Raw genomic sequence first — 12,565 nt, 5'->3', positions numbered from 1 at the left:
AGAAAACAACAATGCTTTATCTAAGTTAGCTAGCAACACCTTCAGAAGTCACGCATTTCTCCTACTGGTCGATTAAACATTGGTTTCTTACTGAGGGAAAACTTACTACTATGCTCATCATACCTTCCTTTTGGGGTTTCCCAACGGTGTGCAATATGCCCTCATCAGACATCCCTCTTCATTTGTGGTTCAACAAGTTACTAGAAGATATAAGATAGCTTACACCACATAAATTACTCAGTATGTTTGTGATTCTTGTCAGTTGGCTAAGAGTCATCAATTTCTATATGCCCATATCCCATATCCACCAGTAGATCCATTGTTCCTTTAGAACAAGTTTTTTTCTAATGTATGGGGTCCTGTCCCTGTTTTTGCTGGGAAACATGCATACTATGTAAGCTTTATTGATGATTTCAGCAAGTTTACTTAGATCTATTTGCTTAAAAAGCGTTTTGATGTTTATCACGCCTTCCTTAACTTCCAACAATATGTTGAGCGCAAGTTTGATAGGAAAATTATTACTATGAAAATTGATTGGGGTGGTGAGTATGAGAATCTTAATGCCTTCTTTAAAAAAGTTGGTATCACTCATCATTTTTCTTGCCCCCATGCCCACAACTGCTGAAAGAAAACAATGGCACATAGTTGAAGTTGGTCTCTCTTTACTTGCTAATGCACATATGCCTTGTGATGAAGCTTTTCTCATAGTCACTTTTCTCATCAACTTACTTCCTATCAAAACTATTAGCCTTGAAACTCTTGTTGAGCGTCTTCTCCATGTTACAACAAATTATGATGCTCTCTGTGTTTTTGGTTGTGCTTGTTGGCCTAATCTTAAACCCTTCTAATACCCGCAAATTGGCCTTCTGTTCCACACAATGTGTGTTTCTTGGCTATAGCCCTCTCCACAAAGGTGTCAAATGTATGAATGTGGCTACCCTTATTTCACGTGATGTTGTTTTTAATGAAAATGTGTTCCCATTTTCCTCCCTTCATCCTAATGTCGGCGCCATCCTTCACCAAGAAATACTTCTCCTCCCATCTTCCTTCCTCCACTTCTCATGAGGGTGCACATAACATTGATGATCATATGCCTACTATTGTACCTATTACTAATGTGCAACATGGACGATGTGGGCTTAGCCCAGTGGTTAGGGTCGCAGCGGCGCACCCCAACGACCGAAGTTCGATTCCTACCAGGGACGAATTTTTGGAATTGTCACGCCAAGTCCCGCTTCTACTATATCACTAGTGTCTAGTTCCTCCTAGACACTGTTTCATTTTTTTCTAATGTTCAACATGTTGATGACCCTTCAGAAACAAATCCCAGGAAAAACCGTGCAGAATTCACTCCAGAAAATGAAGTTGAAATTCAATCACGAAACAACGAAATCAATGCGGAAACCGATGCTGATTCTCTTGGAGATTTAGAACATTCTCCTGCTCATGCTGATCCCGAGACGCGCTCGCCTGAGGCAGATTCTCCCGCATTGTCGCCGCGTGAGGGACAACAGTTGCTGGTCCTCGCCTTCGTGCACGTCGCCCCATACAACGCGTGGTCACCATGCGCCCTCCCGACAACACGCTCATGCACGTGCCCCCATGCCCCCCTCTTCCAGTATCGATGCTCCACCCGGTGCCTCGCCGGCCAGCCCGCCCTTGCCTTGACACGCGCCGGTTTCGCCTTCGCTGAGCTTGCCCGCGCCGTCGGCCGCTGCTGGTTCCTCTAAAGGATCTTCTGTGGCCGGCGCTGGTGGGGGTGATTCTACGGCAAGCTTTGCGCAAGAAGATCCTTCCTGGATTCTCGTGTTGCATCACCTCCTCGTGTTTGCACTAGGCTTCAGAAAGGTATACGTAATCCAAAGCAGTACACTGACGACACAATTAGATATGGTATGTTTTCCTCTATAGTTGAACATTGTACTATTTCTGAGGCTCTTAATGACTCAAACTGGTGTCAATCAATGGAGGAGGAATACAATGCATTGATTGAGAACAAAACTTGGCACCTTGTTCCTCCAAGAAAAAAAAACTTGATTGATTGAAAATGGGTATACCGCGTGAAAAAAGGGCCGATGGCACAATTGAAAGATACAAAGCTCAATTAGTTGCAAAAGGGTTCAAGCAAAGGTATGGTATTTGATTACGAGGACACCTTTAGTCCAATGGTTAAAATTGCTACTATTAAGACTGTTTTGTCTATTGTTGTTTTCCTTGGATGGAGTTTTCGACAGCTACATGTCAAAAACGCGTTTCTTCATGGTGTTCTAAAAGTGGAGGTCTACATGAAGCAACCTCCAGGATTTGAAAGCCCTCATGCACTACATCGTATTTGCAGGCTTGAGAAATCCTTATATAGATTAAAACAAGCACCTCAAGCCTGGTATTTGCAGGTGATACGTCCAAAACGTATCTACTTTTCCGAACACTTTTGCTATTGTTTTGCCTCTAATTTGTGTATTTTGGATGCAACTAACACGGACTAACGCTGTTTTCAGCAGAAGCTGATTACAGTGTCTCGTTTTTGTGCAGAAATCCAACTTTCGGAAAATCCTCGGAATTTATACGAAAGGTCCTATTTTTCCGGAAGACTCACGGAGCCGAGAAGGGCAAGTCGGGTGGAGGCCCGAGGGCCCCACACCCTAGGGCGGCGCGGCCCGGGAGGGGGCGCGCGGCCCTAGCGTGTGGCCCCCTCGGCCGGCCTCCGACGCCCTCCTTCGGACTACTTATCGCCTTCGACCTAAAAACGCACGGAGAGAAGTGGAAGTCGCCAGAAACCCTCCAGAACGCCGCCACATCGCGAAACTCCGTCTCGGGAGCCAGAAGTCTCCGTTCTGGCACTCTGCCGGGATGGGGAATTGGAGGAGATCATCGCCATCATCACCACCGACGCCTCTTCATCGACCAGCCATGTTTCCCCCATCCATGTGTGAGTAATTCCCCCGCTGTAGGCTGAAGGGGATGGTAGGGATTGGATGAGATTGGTCATGTAATAGTATAAGATTGGTAGGGCACAGTGCCTAGTGTCCGTAATTGGTACTTTGATGATATTGTTGCAACTTGTTATGCTTAATGCTTGTCACTAGGGCCCGAGTGCCATGATCTCAGATCTGAACATGTTATTATTTCATCATGATATTCATTGTTTATGGTCTTACCTGCAAGTTGTATACACATGTCGTCTGTCCGGAACCAATGGCCCCGAAGTGACGAAATCGGGACAACCGGAGGGGATGGTAGTGATGTGAGGATCACATGTGTTCACAGAGTGTTAATGCTTTGCTCCGGTACTCTATTAAAAGGAGTACCTTAATATCCAAGTAGATTCCCTTGAGGCCCGGCTGCCACCTAGCTGGTAGGACAAAAGATGTTGTGCAAGTTTCTCATTGCGAGCACGTACGACTATAATTGGAACACATGCCTATTGATTGCTTTGTACTTAGACACCGTTTTATTATTATCTCGCAAATGCCCCGCTTGATTGTTACATGAGTTTCTCTCATCCATGCAACGCCCGTTATCCGTCCCCGTGCCTACGATATTTTAATCCTGCTTGTTTACTATAATCACTACTGCTGTCTCTCGTTACTCTGTCTTGTTATTTCACTATTGCTACTTGCTATAAAGCTGTTACTATCGATAAACTCTTGCGAGCAAGTCTCGTTTCCAGTGCAGCTGAATTGACAACTCCGCTTGTTAAGGCTTTCAAGTATTCTTTGTCTCCCCTTGTGTCGAATCAATAAATTGGGTTTTACTACCCGCGAAGACTGCTGCGATCCCCTATACTTGTGGGTTATCAAGACCGTTTTCACGGCGCCGTTGCCGGGAGTATAGCTTTATTTGGAAGTTCACTTGGATTGATATTGTTCGCTGCAAATTCTCCATCATGGGTAAAACTCGCGATCCTAAAGTCGCCATATTACCATCCACTACAAGAAAAGGTACAACTCCGAGTACCTCTCGCTGCTCTTGATTCACCATCCGTGATTGATAAACTTGTTTCACCACCACATGCTTCACTTGCTTGGTACTTCGCTGAATCTGAAAATTCTTATAATATTGATGATGCTTCTGCTGTGCTTGATGATAGTGGTTCATTGGGATCCTTTCTAGATGCTACAATTGCTAGGTCTAGACAAATTGAAAATGCTCGAAACTCCCGATGCTACTACACCTGTTAATTCACCCGAACTTGATTATTCTAGTGATGATCCTGATGAAGATTATGTGGAGCTTAATGATGATTTTATTAATAGATGCAATGCTACTGCTGATGCAAGTAAAATTAAAAAGTTTCTCACACAATATACTCGTTAGACATAAGTTATCTCCCGATCCTAAATTTGCCACATCTCCTATATGCATTAAGGATAAAGATTATGATTTTTCTCTTGATCTATCTCATATAGCTATTGTAGAGAAAGCACCCTTTTGTGGTACTGAAAAAGAAAGTGCTGTAGAACACATGGTTGAACTTTCTTATATGAGTAGCTTGTTTTCTGATGATATCAAGATGCGTACTTATTTTGTCGCTAATTTTTTTCCTTTCTCATTAAAGGATGATGCTAAAGCTTGGTATAATAATTTGCCTCCTGGTTCTATTAAAAGTCCAACTGATTTGCGTGATGTTTTCTTTCGAAAATACTTTCCTGCTAGTGCTCAACATGTTGCTTTACAGAAAATTTATAGATTTGACCAGGGAGATGAAGAGAAATTGCCCGAGGCTTGGGCAAGATTTTGTTCTCTTATCAGAGCTCGACCTGGACATGATTTAGAAAAGAATGATCTACTTGATATATTTTATAGTGGACTAACCATTGAGTCTAGGGCATATTTGGATAGTTGTGATGGTTGTGTTTTCAGGAAAAGAACTCCAGACGAAGCTGAAGAATTATTGGCTAAAATAGGCCGGAATCATGGTGATTGGACTACGCCTGAACCAATTCCAACGCCAATATTGAAGAAGAGGGGTTTAATTAAATTGAATGATGAAGATATGAGGGAAGCCAAGAAGTCTCTCAAGGAGAAAGGTATTAAATCTGAAGATGTGAAGAATCTACCTCCCATAGAAGATATATGTGAGATAATTCCCCCTTCATCCATGATTGAGGTAAACTCTCTTCAGCGCTTTACTAGGGAAGATATTCCGTATTCAAAACCTCCTGCGCAATGCTTAGATGAGTTTGTGTTGCGGTCAGAAACCCACCGGCGGGCAGCGACTGGCAACACCGTAGAGCCGGGAATAACTAGGGCTGCGGCTGGCCCCAGTCCCTCAGAGCGACGGCCCGCAAAGCCTTCTGGTCACACGTCCGATGCTGTCGCAAGGGCGTGCCACCTGACCTATACCTGGTCAGGAAGGTGTTGGATGATGCCTCGCTTAGTTTCCTGCATGGCATACACGTAAACGTTAAATACGAGCCTCGATCGGCTCTCGAGTTGTCTCGTGAATCGGCTCAAAGAGCCGATCCACCCATGATTCGTACGAGGTGCACGAATATATGGTGGTCCTGCTTGATCAAGATAAAGCTAATGCGATCTACGACGATTTAGGGTTTTCACCACATAATCGGATGATCCTACTCACGATTGGGCCTCGCGCTCGCGCACGGTGATCGTAAGCCGATCCTAGACAGGGCCTAAAAACCAACACGAGGTTGATCCTCGGAACATCCTGTCTAGGGCTAGCAAATTACACCCTACACGCCGCTGGATCCTCCAACCCTTTGTAAGGCCTAACTATTGCGGATATTAAACTAATCCTTGAAGAACAAGGAGCAACCGTAACAGATCGGATCTACTAAACAATGATCAAGCGGGGTGCCGCCCTACACCTAAGATAGGTGTAAGGGCGGCAAGATGCATAAGGGTTGCACTACGACAGCATATGATACGAAGAACAATGCTAACCCTAACACATCTAAGATAACTACGTTGCTCGCCATCAAAAAGGCTTCAGCACGAGCAACGCATGAACAACGTAGGTAGGCTTATGCTGCCTAGATCGCAAGATGCGATCTAGGCAGCATGGTGCTTACCAGGAGAAACCCTCGAGACGAAGGAGTTGGCGATGCGCCGAGATTTGTTTGTGTTGAACGTTGGTTGTTGTTTATTTCATAAACCCTAGATACATATTTATAGTCCAGGGGACTTTCTAACTCAAGCGTGCACCTAACCGTGCACGGGTAAAACTCTAACTCCTAACCGACACGTATCCTACTATGGTACAGATACACGGGCAATTAGCCCAAACTTGGTACACAAGGCCGATTCACGTATTTCTTCCATGTATATTCTTCAAACCCATCTTGATCGCGGCCCATCTCCTGATTCAGCCAAAATCTGGTGATAACACATGCCCCCCTGGTTTTGGTAATGATAATTTCAAAACCACTCTATTTTTCCTCCGAGGGGTCATGTCGTGGCAGAGCAGAACCGTCGCAGTATTTTCCATCATGACAACTTGCCTTCCCAACTTCTCTGCACGATTTGACAGTTTTTTGGCACCACTGATACGTCTCCAACGTATCGATAATTTCTTGTGTTCCATGCCACATTATTGATGTTATCTACATGTTTTATGCACACTTTATGTCATATTCGTGCATTTTCTGGAACTAACCTATTAACAAGATGCCGAAGTGCCGATTCTTTGTTTTCGCTGTTTTTGGTTTCGGAAATCCTAGTAACGAAATATTCTCGGAATCGGACGAAATCAACGCCCAGAGTTCCTATTTTACCCGGAAGCATCCGAACACACGAGAACCGCCGGAGAAGGGAGGCGGGGCCACCAAACCCTACCCCGGCGCGGCCAAGGGGGGCGCGCCCCGATGTCTACGTTCCCCCTCCTTTCCTGTAGACGGTGTTGGGCCTCCAAGAGCGGAGGTTTGTAGAACAGCGGCAAGTTTCCCTTAAGTGGATACCCAAGGTTTATCGAACTCGGGGAGGAAGAGGTCAAAGATATCCCTCTCATGCAACCCCGCAACCACAAAGCAAGAAGTCTCTTGTGTCCCCAACACACCAAATAGGTGCACTAGTTCGGCGAAGAGATAGTGAAATACGGGTGGTATGAATAAGTATGAGCGAGTAGCAACGGTGCCGGAAAAGTGCTTGGCGTGTAGTTGATGGTGGTGGTATTGCAGCAGTAGTAACGCAAGTAAAACAATAAACAAGCGATGAGTAATGTAGCGAGTAGTAACACAAGCAGTAGTAACGCAGCAGATGAGGAACAAGGCCTAGGGATTACACTTTCACTAGTGGACACTCTCAACATTGATCACATAACGAGAATAGATAAATGCATACTCTACACTTTTGTTGGATGATGAACACATTGCGTAGGATTACACGAACCCTCAATGCCGGAGTTAACAAGCTCCACAATAATGCTCATGTTTAAGTAACCTTTAGTGTAAGATAGATCAACGCTACTAAACCAAGTACTAGCATAGCATGCACACCTGTCACCTTCATGCATATGTAGGAGGAATAGATCACATCAATATTATCATAGCAATAGTTAACTCCATAATCTACAAGAGATCATGATCATAGCATAAACCAAGTACTAACACGGTGCACGCATCGTCACCTTTGCACACATGCGAGAGGAATAAACTACTTTAATAACAAATCACTAGAGTAGCACATGGATAAATTGTGATACAACATGCTGCAATCATAAAGAGATATAAATAAGCACCTCACTATGCCATTCAACGAGTGAATAAGTATTCTGTGAAATCTAGCCTAAGAGACCCACACGGTGCACACACTGTCACCTTTACACACGTGGGACGAGGAGTCTCCGGAGATCACATAAGTAAAACTCACTTGACTAGCATAATGACATCTAGATTACAAGCATCATCATATGAATCTCAATCATGTAGGGCAGCTCATGAGATTATTGTATTGAAACACATAGGAGAGAGATGAACCACATAGCTACCGGTACAGCCCCGAGCCTCGATGGAGAACTACTCCCTCCTCATGGGAGCAGCAGCGGTGATGAAGATGGCGGTGGAGATGGCAGCGGTGTCGATGGAGAAGCCTTCCGGGGCACTTCCCCGCTCCGGCAGGGTGCCGGAGCAGAGATCCTGTCCCCGGATCTTGGCTTCGCGATGGCGGCGGCTCCGGAAGGTTTCGTGGGTTTCGTCAATTGGTATCGGGTTTTCTGATCCAGGGGCTTTATATAGGCGAAGAGGCGGCGCAGGAGGGCTGACAGGGGGGCCACACCATAGGGCGGCGCGGCCCCCCCTCTGGCCGCGCCAGCCTAGGGTTTGGTGGCCCCGTGGCCCCCCTCTGGTCCTTCCCGGGTGTTCTGGATGCTTCCGATGAAAATAGGAACTTTGGCGTTGATTTCGTCCGATTCCGAGAATATTTCGTTACTAGGATTTCTGAAACCAAAAACAGCAGAAAACAAGAACTGGCACTTCGGCATCTTGTTAATAGGTTAGTTCCAGAAAATGCACGAATATGACATAAAGTGTGCATAAAACATGTAGATAACATCAATAATGTGGCATGGAACACAAGAAATTATCGATACGTTGGAGACGTATCAGCATCCCCAAGCTTAGTTCTGCTCGTCCCGAGCAGGTAAAACGATAACAAAGATAATTTCTGGAGTGACATGCCATCATAAACTTGATCATACTATTTGTACAGCATATGTAGTGAATGCAGCGATCAAAACAATGTGTATGACATGAGTAAACAAGTGAATCATAAAGCAAAGACTTTTCATGAATAGCACTTCAAGACAAGCATCAATAAGTCTTGCATAAGAGTTAACTCATAAAGCAATAATTCAAAGTAAAAGCATTGAAGCAACACAAAAGAAGATTAAGTTTCAGCGGTTGCTTTCAACTTGTAACATGTATATCTCATGGATAATTGTCAATGCAAAGCAATATAACAAATGCAATATGCAAATATGTAAGAATCAATGCACAGTTCACACAAGTGTTTGCTTCTTGAGGTGGAGAGAAATAGGTGAACCGACTCAACAATAAAAGTAAAAGAATGGTCCTTCAAAGAGGAAAGCATCGATTGCTATATTTGTGCTAGAGCTTTGATTTTGAAAACATAAAGAGAGCATAAAAGTAAAGTTTTGAGAGGTGTTTGTTGTTGTCAACGAATGGTAGCGGGTACTCTAACCCCTTGCCAGACAAACCTTCAAAGAGCGGCTCCCATTTTATTTTATTTTTGGATGGCACTCCTTCCAACCTTTCTTTCACAAACCATGGCTAACCGAATCCTCGGGTGCCTGCCAACAATCTCATACCATGAAGGAGTACCTTTTTATTTTAGTTTTATTATGATGACACTCCTCCCAACCTTTGCTTACACAAGCCATGGCTAACCGAATCCTTCGGGTGCCGTCCAACAATCACATACCATGGAGGAGTGTCTATTTTTAGTTTGTTAATTTGGGACTGGGAATCCCATTGCCGGCTCTTTTTGCAAAATTATTGGATAAGCGGATGAAGCCACTGGTCCATTGGTGAAAGTTGCCCAACAAGATTGAAAGATAAACACCACATACTTCCTCATGAGCTATAAGACATTGACACAAATAAGAGGTAATAAATTTTGAATTGTTTAAAGGTAGCACTCAAGCAATTTACTTTGGAATGGCGGAGAAATACCATGTAGTAGGTAGGTATGGTGGACACAAATGGCATGGTGTTGGCTCAAGTATTTGGATGCATGAGAAGTATTCCCTCTCGATACAAGGTTTAGGCTAGCAAGGTTGTTTGAGGCAAACACAAGGATGAACTAGTACAGCAAAACTCACATAAAAGACATATTACAAGTATTATAAGACTATACATCGTCTTCCTTGTTGTTCAAACACCTTACTAGAAATTATCTAGACCTTAGAGAGACCAATTATGCAAACCAAATTTTAGCATGCTCTATGTATTCTTCACTAATAGGTGCAAAGTATATGATGCAAGAGCTTAAACATGAGCACAACAATTGCCAAGTATCACATTACCCAAGACATTATAGCAATTACTACATGTATCATTTTCCAATTCCAACCATATAACAATTTAACGAAGAGGAAACTTCGCCATGAATATTATGAGCTAAGAACACATGTGTTCATACGAACCAGCGGAGCGTGTCTCTCTCCCACACAAGCATGATGTAATCCAATTTATTCAAACAAAAACAAAAACAAAAGCACACAGACGCTCCAAGAAAAAGCACATAAGATGTGATGGAATAAAAATATAGTTTCGGGGAGGAACCTGATAATGTTGTCGATGAAGAAGGGGATGCCTTGGGCATCCCCAAGCTTAGACGCTTGAGTCTTCTTGATATATGCAGGGGTGAACCACCGGGTGCATCCCCAAGCTTAGAGCTTTCACTCTCCTTGATCATGTTGCATCATACTCCTCTCTTGATCCTTGAAAACTTCCTCCACACCAAACTCGAAACAACTCATTAGAGGGTTAGTGCACAATATAAATTGACATATTCAGAGGTGACACAATCATTCTTAACACTTCTGGACATTGCATAATGCTACTGGACATTAGTGGATCAAAGAAATTCATCCAACATAGCAAAAGAGGCAATGCGAAATAAAAGGCAGAATCTGTCAAAACAGAACAGTTCGTATTGACGAATTTTAAAATGGCACCAGACTTGCTCAAATGAAAATGCTCAAATTGAATGAAAGTTGTGTACATATCTGAGGATCATGCACGTAAATTGGCATAATTTTCTGAGCTTCCTGCGGGGCAGTGGGCTCAGATTCGTGACAGCAAAGAAATCTGGAACTGCGCAGTAATCCAAATCTAGTACTTACTTTTCTATCAAAGACTTTACTTGGCACAACAAAACACAAAACTAAGATAAGGAGAGGTTGCTACAGTAGTAAACAACTTCCAAGACACAAATATAAAACAAAGTACTGTAGCAAAATAACACATGGGTTATCTCCCAAGAAGTTCTTTCTTTTTAGCCGTTAAGATGGGCTCAGCAGTTTTAATGATGCACTCGCAAGAAATAGTATTTGAAGCAAAAGAGAGCATCAAGAGGCAAATTCAAAACACATTTAAGTCTAACATGCTTCCTATGCATAGGAATCTTGTAAATAAACAAGTTCATGAAGAGCAAAGTAACAAGCATAGGAAGATAAAACAAGTGTAGCTTGAAAAATTTCAGCACATAGAGAGGCATTTTAGTAACATGAAAATTTCTACAACCATATTTTCCTCTCTCATAATAACTTTCAGTAGCATCATGAGCAAACTCAACAATATAACTATCACATAAAGCATTCTTATCATGAGTCTCATGCATAAAATTATTACTCTCCACATAAGCATAATCAATTTTATTAGTTGTAGTGGGAGCAAATTCAACAAAGTAGCTATCATTATTATTCTCATCAAGTGTAGGCATAGTATAATCACAACAAAATTTACTCTCAGCAGTAAGTGGCATCAAAAGACCACTATCATTATCATCATCAGAAATAGGAGACAAAGTATCATCAAAGAAAATTTTCTCCTCAATGCTTGGGGGACTAAAAATATCATGAAAACCAGCTTCCCCAAGCTTAGAACTTTCTATATCATTGTCAACAATGGTGTTCAAAGCGTTCATACTAATATTACTACCAAGCATGCAAAGAAGATTTCATAGGTTTTTTAATTTTCGCATCAAACAATCCATGTTTTAAATCAGGAAATAGAACAAGAAGCTCATTGTTGTCCATTATGCCAAACTAGTGTAAACAAGAAACAAAAAGTTGCAATTGCAGGATCTAAAGGAAATAGCTTCGAGCACACACACGACGGCGCTGGAAAAATACTTTACCCGAGACCGTAGTATGAGAGCCTTTTTACCTTTCCTCCCGGCAACGGCGCCGTAAAAGTGCTTGATGTCTACGTTCCCCTCCTTTCTCGTAGACAGTGTTGGGCCTCCAAGAGCAGAGGTTTGTAGAACAGCAGCAAGTTTCCCTTAAGTGGATACCCAAGGTTTATCGAACTCGGGGAGGAAGAGGTCAAAGATATCCCTCTCATGCAACCCTGCAACCACAAAGCAAGAAGTCTCTTGTGTCCCCAACACACCAAATAGGTGCACTAGTTCGGCGAAGAGATAGTGAAATACGAGTGGTATGAATAAGTATGAGCAGTAGCAACGGTGCCAGTAAAAGTGCTTGGCGTGTAGTTGATGGTGGTGGTATTGCAGCAGTAGTAACGCGATAAAACAAGAAACAAGCGAAGTAGTAATGTAGCGAGTAGTAACACGAGCGAGTAACGCAGCAGTAGGAACAAGGCCTAGGGATTACACTTTCACTAGTGGACACTCTCAACATTGATCACATAACAGAATAGATAAATGCATACTCTACACTTTTGTTGGATGATGAACACATTGCGTAGGATTACACGAACCCTCAATGCCGGAGTTAACAAGCTCCACAATAATGCTCATGTTTAAGTAACCTTTAGTGTAAGATAGATCAACGCTACTAAACCAAGTACTAGCATAGCATGCACACTGTCACCTTCATGCATATGTAGGAGGAATAGATCAC

This window comes from Lolium rigidum, chromosome 7 (genome assembly GCF_022539505.1).
Source record: "Lolium rigidum isolate FL_2022 chromosome 7, APGP_CSIRO_Lrig_0.1, whole genome shotgun sequence".
Lineage (NCBI taxonomy): Eukaryota > Viridiplantae > Streptophyta > Magnoliopsida > Poales > Poaceae > Lolium > Lolium rigidum.
Note: the sequence above shows the minus strand (reverse complement) of the source record.